General features: G+C 36.8%; 1 long non-coding RNA gene across 1 annotated transcript in view; it reads right to left on the bottom strand.

The window, feature by feature from the left end:
• The window catches only part of LOC128248163 (uncharacterized), a 51,365-nt gene extending 45,535 nt beyond the window's left edge, over positions 1–5,830 (bottom strand). The window contains exon 1 of the long non-coding RNA XR_008264462.1: positions 5,484–5,830. This is a non-coding gene — a long non-coding RNA (uncharacterized LOC128248163). The remainder of the gene's footprint in view (positions 1–5,483) is intronic.
• Between the last annotated feature and the right edge of the window lie 1,670 nt (positions 5,831–7,500).

Consider the following 7,500-nt stretch of genomic DNA (forward strand, 5'->3'; position numbering starts at 1 on the left):
ATCTATCTATCTATCTATCTATCTATCTATCTATCTATCTATCAATCTCTCTCTCTCTCTCTCTCTCTCTCTCTCTCTCTATATATATATATATATATATATATATATACGTATGTGGGTGTGAGTGTGTTTTATAAAATTTCTTATATATATATATATATATATACAAGTGTGTTTGTGTGTGAAGGTGATAAACTAAATACAATTTACGATAAACATTTGCAGTTTTATTTTCGTTTAAATACCAGCGACTTCAGAGTAAATTTTTTTCTACTGTTCGTCTGCCTTTATAGTCTCTGGCTGTCACACACTCCCACTCCGTTCGTTTTTCTTTTTATTCTCCTTCTACCACTGTGACCGACAGGGTACACGCATTGCGTTTTATGTGTAAGGTTATTAAGATTGCAGGACCGTTAATGTGGCTGACAAAATACTTAGAATTTCTTCCGGTTCTACGTTTTGAGTTCCAATTCTTGCCTACCATCCTTTCATTGATCAAATAAGTATCACCTGACTACTAGGGTCCCACAAATTTCAGGCTGTGTGCTTATAGTGGAAAAAAATTATTGATATTTTTGTGCAGAAAAAAGGTAGTAAGTTGGTAGAGTCGTTAAAGTATCGGTAATGGTTTGCAGTATTTTTTTTTTCGGTTTTACCTTCTGAGTTCAAATTCTGCTGAGGTGGACTTCGCCTTTCATCCTTTCGAGATCGATAAAATAAATACCATGTGACCACTGGGGTTGATGGATCGGACTTCCGCTTCTCCTCAAAATTATTGGCATTGTGCCAAATGCTGAAGGTATTTATATCAAGGAAAGTTCTAGTTTGACTCTTGCATTAATGATCTCAATCAAATTGACAATATCGATTAGATTAGTGCGATATGAAAAAAAATATATATATATATAAATCATATCGTTTGTGGTACGATCTTTCTGATCCAAGAAAGAATTGCTGTCGACTTTATTGAGGCAGACTAACACTAATATCTGCATATCGCCATTAATCCTTTCATCCTTTCGAAGTCTGCGTTTATATAAATAGAAAACAGATATCAATCTTTTAGTTATCTGAATTATTTGTGCAAATTAGTTCCGATATTAGGGACATAAACACTTGGATTACTATTCAAGTCTTCAGATATGCAAAGATTTTTAAAGACAACAAGCCCATAGCAAAAACATGCTACAAGTTTGCAAATATGTCTCTCATTACTGTCTTCAAAGTACAAGCAGTTCCATGTCAGTAATTGATACAGCTAGTACATTGAGTTTTATTTATCACTGATTCGTTTGTTACTAATCCTGGATAACATGAGTCGGCGATCAGTCGAAGATTTTGTTTGTACCTCAAAAATGCACCCCATCGACCAGCCACAAGCTCTGCTACTCAGAGCGCGCAGACTATCGCTTGCTTTTGCATGACCGTGCTGCAAGGATGCGTAGCTTTTATCCAGATTTACATTCAAGTACCCATCAACATGGTACTAGTCAAAACAAGTGATACGAAGGTTCCTGGTTCCAGCAAACGACGAAGAATGCTAGTATTTTCTCTACAGAGAACGGTAGAGATGAATAAGAAAATACATGATGTTGAAGCATCGCTGCTGTGGGCCACGAGTTTGATGTCAATGAATCTACTATTCGTTATATTTACAAAGTGCGTAGAGATAACTATTTTATCACTGGTATTTTTTCTAACAAGCCACCACGATTAATGGGATTAGATGTCATATCAATATACTAGTCTTTTGTAAGATTACTCCCTAGTGTAAGAAATCTAATATTACTATATTTTAAAATACTGATATGGTAACAGAAGTAGTTTTAGGCATCCATGTTTTTGGCACAGATTTTGCCAGTATTAACTTTACTTTTTAATTTCTTAAAATAAAACCGGTAGTATAGTGTTTGGACTAGTATAATTATCCACAGATATCACTGTTTATACTTTCACCTTTTTATATACTTTTACTGCTGGTCTCTGTAGAACACAAGCCCCAGCAAACTCAGGCAGAACATTCTTTTCTCATTCTATCGGTATCAATCCGTTGAAAATATTCATATCTCAGAATTAAAAAGAGGTGGTGGGATGGTGGAATCGTTAGAGCGGCGGGAAAACAATGACTAACATAATTTCATCCGGTTCTTTACGTTGTAAGATCAAATTCTAATGAGGTCGGCTTTGTCGTTTTATCTTTTCAGTATCGATGGAATAATTTTTAGCTGGACACTGCTGTCGATGTAATCAAATCAGAAATTTTAAACCAATATTTCAGAGACTATTAAGAGATGTGGATGTATGTAAGAGAGGTAGAAACAATAAACGACTAGAGTGTATATATTAAAAAAAAAAACACTTTGCGGGTTTCCAGACCCCAGCCAGCAAGTGAATCACATTGTTGTCACTCGATCTGTTAAAAGTAGCAACTTGAAATTACCTCTTGTAAAATAGGAAATGATACATTGACAAATGCAGTTCTAGTTACGCCCTAAAATGTCGTGATGGTCAGAGCTAGCCTATCCCTGATCATTACTCTATTGAATCCTGGTTTATGAAGGGTTAAACAAACATCAGCAAAAAAAAAAAAATTGACTCAATGAAATTGTGTACACCCCTCCCCAATATTTTCAGGTGTTAAAATATAAACTTGCACCATTCAAAGCTTTCCCATTGGGGTTAGTGAAGTGAAAACACTAGGGTAAGTTTTGCTTGAGATCTAAAACGCGATCTTTTTTAGCAATTTATGATCATAATTTTGGGCAAGAAAACAATACTACTAATCACTTTCTTAATATATGTTTTGGAAAATAGAACGATGAGATATTTTGATGAGCAAAAAGATTTCCCAAGAAATTAGCAGAACAAGAGAATTTTCATCAACTGAAAATCGATAGAGAATCATAGTTTCGACTTATAAAAAGGATATCTTTTGCTCTAATCGTTCGCGACATGTAAAAACAAAATGATAATAATCAATATCATTATTGTTCCTCTTGGTAGTAGCGCAACGTAGAGCAATGAGATAAGTCTCGTAAATTTCGACTTACTTTCAATTACTGCTAGAAATATCATCGCTCTTTATTTAATGCCTAAGCTCTTGGGAAATAACAAAACATTGCACTTTCCGTTTCACCAATCGGTGAAATAATATAAATAACCATCGTGCCTCTTAATGAAAAATCATTATCATAATTTCTCGTGGAAATCTGACAGAATCTTTAGAGCATCGTACAAGATATTTTGCGGTATGTGTACCGATCCTTAACATTCTGGATTCAACTCCCGCCGAGGTCGACTTATCTTTTCATCTTTTCGGGGTGAATAAAATAAAGTACCGACTGGGTCGATGTAATGAAATAGTCCTTTCTCACGATTTTCAGACACTGTATCTGTATTAAAATCAACAATATTTTCTCCTCGATAGGTGACGTGCTGGCGGAATCGTTACCTCGTCGGGCAAACTTACTTAGCGAGATTTTTTCCTTCCGGCTCTTTACATTCTGAGTTCAAATACCACCGAGGTTAGCTTTGCCTAAGGTCTAGGAAAATAAAATGCCAGTCACGTGCTGGAGGGGGTCAATGTAATTGTCATATCTCCTTGCTTAGAAACTTTCTGGCATTGTGCCAAAATTTGAAACATATTTCCTCGCAGAAAGGCAGCAAGCTGGTAGAATCGTTTGAGCGTCGAACGAAATTGCCAATCCGCATTTCTTCCAGATCTCTACCTTCTCAATTTAAGCACCACCGAGGTCGACTTTGCCTTTTATTTTTCGTATTGAAGTCGATTGAATCAACTTACCCTATCCCCTCAATATTGCTGGCCTTGTACCCAACTTAGAATTATATTTCTTCGTAAAAAGAAGTATCTAATTTCATAGGTTAGGGAATAAGCAGATCAATAGTCGATCCTGCCTAGAGCAGTGCACAGTATATGCCCAAAGCGAGTCAGTTACACGTGGCCCAATCCACTTCACTGTAGAGTTGATACTCTGAAGTGGGAAATCAAAGCTATCAATAGCTTCAGCAGTGTCAAGTGTTTCGTTAATTTGTCACCTTTTATGAGAATAAATTGGAGAAGAACGTCTTTATTAAGCTGTCCTTCATTAAAAGAATGATTTAGGGTGGCGAATTGGCAGAATCGTTAGCGCGCCGATCAAAATGTCTAGAAGCGTTCTGAGTTCAAATTCCGCCGCGGTCGACTTTGTCTGTCATCCTTTCGCTGTTGATAAAATAAAGTACCAGACCAGTACAGAGTCGATGCAATCGACTTCTTCCTTCCCCTTAAAATAGGCGTTGTACCAAAATTAGAAAGATTTAGTATAATGATCCCCGTTTAATCAAATCTGTTATAGGACTCTCCATCATCGCTTTAAATAGTGAGATGAATTCGCATCTAGTTTTTATCTGCAGCCGTTTCACATCAGTTATGTTGAAGATTGAACAGAGTAATTTCCAGTACTTCGGTAAAATTACGTACCTAAAACAAAGAACGCCACATCATCATATTTAAATGATCCTACAATTTATGGGTTCACTACGTTAATGTAAAACTTCTGAAACTCATACCACTTGATTTATCGTATTTTAAATGGCGTCTTATTATGTTAATTTCAAATTTCACCTGTCTTCAGTTTCGAATAAATAACTTCCAGACATATATGTGGACCTAATAAATAAATGATAACTGCTTCGACTATAATGTTAACCACCTGACCAGTTAGGATAAAAAATTGACTTTATATTTATTGCAATAATTTTTCTTCTTTAAACATTGTCTGATAATAAATTTTTGTATATGATAAAAGCGTCTGAAATTTCTGTTACAAAGCTACTAAATACTAATTAGAAATAAAGGAGTTGAAACAAATGCATAGCAAAAACAACAACAATTTAGAAATTTTACTTTATGAGTCATTATTTATAGGGTGACGGTGTGATGCAAAATGACAGATGTGCATTTCTAGAGACTTAGAAACAACTTGCCAGTGCAAGTGCAGTAAGTCAGAACTCCTTCATATCAGATACCAGTAGGTTTCAAGGCACATCACGAGAGAATGTGCACCGTTTCGGGACTTTGCTCTCAACGGCTTTACAGCGCCCCGACAACCAATACTGATGTGAGCTCTCACCTTATGGTTCGACTAAGAAGCACTCAGCCACAAGATCATTTTGTGATCATCAATCCACAGCCATGTTTCATCTTTCCTTTTTACCTATATCCAATGGCTGACCGTTACCCACATAATATTTCAAGATGGGGCTTGCTTGGTTATTTTGGATATCATTTGATACCAGTAACCGTCTCAGTCTGGTTCCTTTAAAACCCGTTCATCCAACTTTTAGCAGAAAATGTATAGCAATTTTGCCAGCATTTATACAATGCTCCAATAGCATCTCATAACACTCGTCTTTCTTAACCTGGTCTAATTTTATATTGTTTTCTTATGGAATAGTTAATTAACCAAAGTGTATTATCTTACGTTCCTCACACCATGTTGCCGCATCCGGTTTCTTCCTTGCTGGTATAGGAAAGAGGTGCTCGCATTAAAGATCTGATACCACCTCCCAAACTCTATTCCAGGTTTCGTCACTCACATACTCCTTCTCTTTCTTGGAATTATCTTGACCTTGGAGGACAACCGTGATAAGCCGTTCATCGCTGTCGTTCTGCTGTTTCTTGCAACCATTGATCGTTTCCATGTACATCATAGCGGCACTACAGATAATTCAGTGAACCTCATTATACCTCCATGTATATTTTCCGACGCCGTGAAACAATTAGATAGAACTTTTTAGTTTGCCAACTTTTCCGCATCTATATTTGTCGTCATTGGTTATTTCCCATCGTAGCAGATTGCCTGGCGATGACAATATATCATAAGTGGTTTGAAGAAGGAAACTCAACTGTGGTGTGCTCCACCACCAGATCTCATCCCAGCCCACTTTCACTGTAATAAACTTTTCTCTCCATTTAGTCATCTTACTTTGCTGAGAGTATTGAATAAAATGCTGTAACCTTTTCTTTATTTCTTTTGCTTTAACACAACCACTGACAGTGGATCTACGCTCCCTTTGTGTCATCGTCAAAAATGGTTTAAAGGCATCACGACCGATACCTTTCCTGTCACTTTGGATTGCTCCTGCTATATCTCGATCATCAAGTGATGCTATTATGTCAGCAGTTTCTCTGAAAACCATTTTCATGCAGTTTGTTTTTACATCTGAATTTAGCGCGTTGAGGGTTATCACGAACGAAAAGAAGCTCGTTTGGAGGTACTTAGTTTTCAAGTCAGTGTATCTGACGTAGATAGATATAGGAATGGTGGATTTGCTTTGAATTGGAGAGGAGGTAGAAAATATGAACATAAAAACAGGAATCAATTGCTTCGTGAAAAACAGGTGACGTTTCCGATAGGGAGGTACCGATGAAATCAGAAAATTGAGGGTGATTGATAGAGGTTTCTGGTATGCTGGAAGTGAATTGTATTGCCAGGTAAAAAGTGATAATAAAAGAGAAGGTGGTATATCTACTGAAATGGAGCATAAAAATTGCATTTGCAATATGAATGTTTAGGGGACAAGGTAGCAAACAATGAAATCATCATAATTGGGTCCAATCCCATTGCCCATGGCTTATCCCCAAACGCGATGAAAAAATTCCAAGGAAAAAGTAAGAAAGAGTTCAATGGAGCGGAAAAAATCTGGGGCTACTAGATTTTGATACTCTGTAGTGGCCGATAGAGAAATTACATTCATTGATGAGAGGAATGTTGTGGGTAAGGGAACAAGAATTGGTGAGCACAAGGGTAAAGCTGTGGTATGGTAGTGTCGGAGCAAAGGATACATAAATTTATATATGTAGCTGGTGTTCAATTCGGTGGAGATGTTACAGATAGAGAAACGAAAAACTATGGTCGTAAGACTTATATATTTGGCGGTACATGGTACATGGTAGACGTGCATAGTGTTTGAATGATAAAATTAGTAGCTATGGGCGTAATTAGAAGAGAGAAACTGAGGACGTTTAAGGTGGTGGAAACGCGTTCTACAACTGGTGACTACAACTGGTTAAGTAGTCTGTATTAGAAGAGCTAATTAGTCAGTTGACTGACAAACAGCTACAGCGGTCTACTGGCAATCTACTGCATCGGTTGCTGTGGTAGGTTGACAGATAAATTCGCTGTTTTTTTTTCCATTTATTTTCCATCAACGATTTTAAGAATTCAGTCAGTTAATAATATGTTCTCCTTCATTGTTGACAACTTCTTGCCAACGCTCGATTATTTTTTTAATGCCTTGACGGTAGAAATTATTGAGTCGTGACGCGAAGAATTTGTCGAACCACGTTTTCAGCTCCTCATCGTTATTGAATGAAACACCTCGCAGACTATTGTAGTGTGCCCCAAAGAGATTATAATCTTAATGCTCTTTTTCAGGAGTATATAATGGGTGTCGTAGCTCTTACCAACCGACTTCTTGAATAGTAATTTTTTGGTA

This window comes from Octopus bimaculoides, chromosome 6 (assembly GCF_001194135.2).
Source record: "Octopus bimaculoides isolate UCB-OBI-ISO-001 chromosome 6, ASM119413v2, whole genome shotgun sequence".
NCBI lineage: Eukaryota > Metazoa > Mollusca > Cephalopoda > Octopoda > Octopodidae > Octopus > Octopus bimaculoides.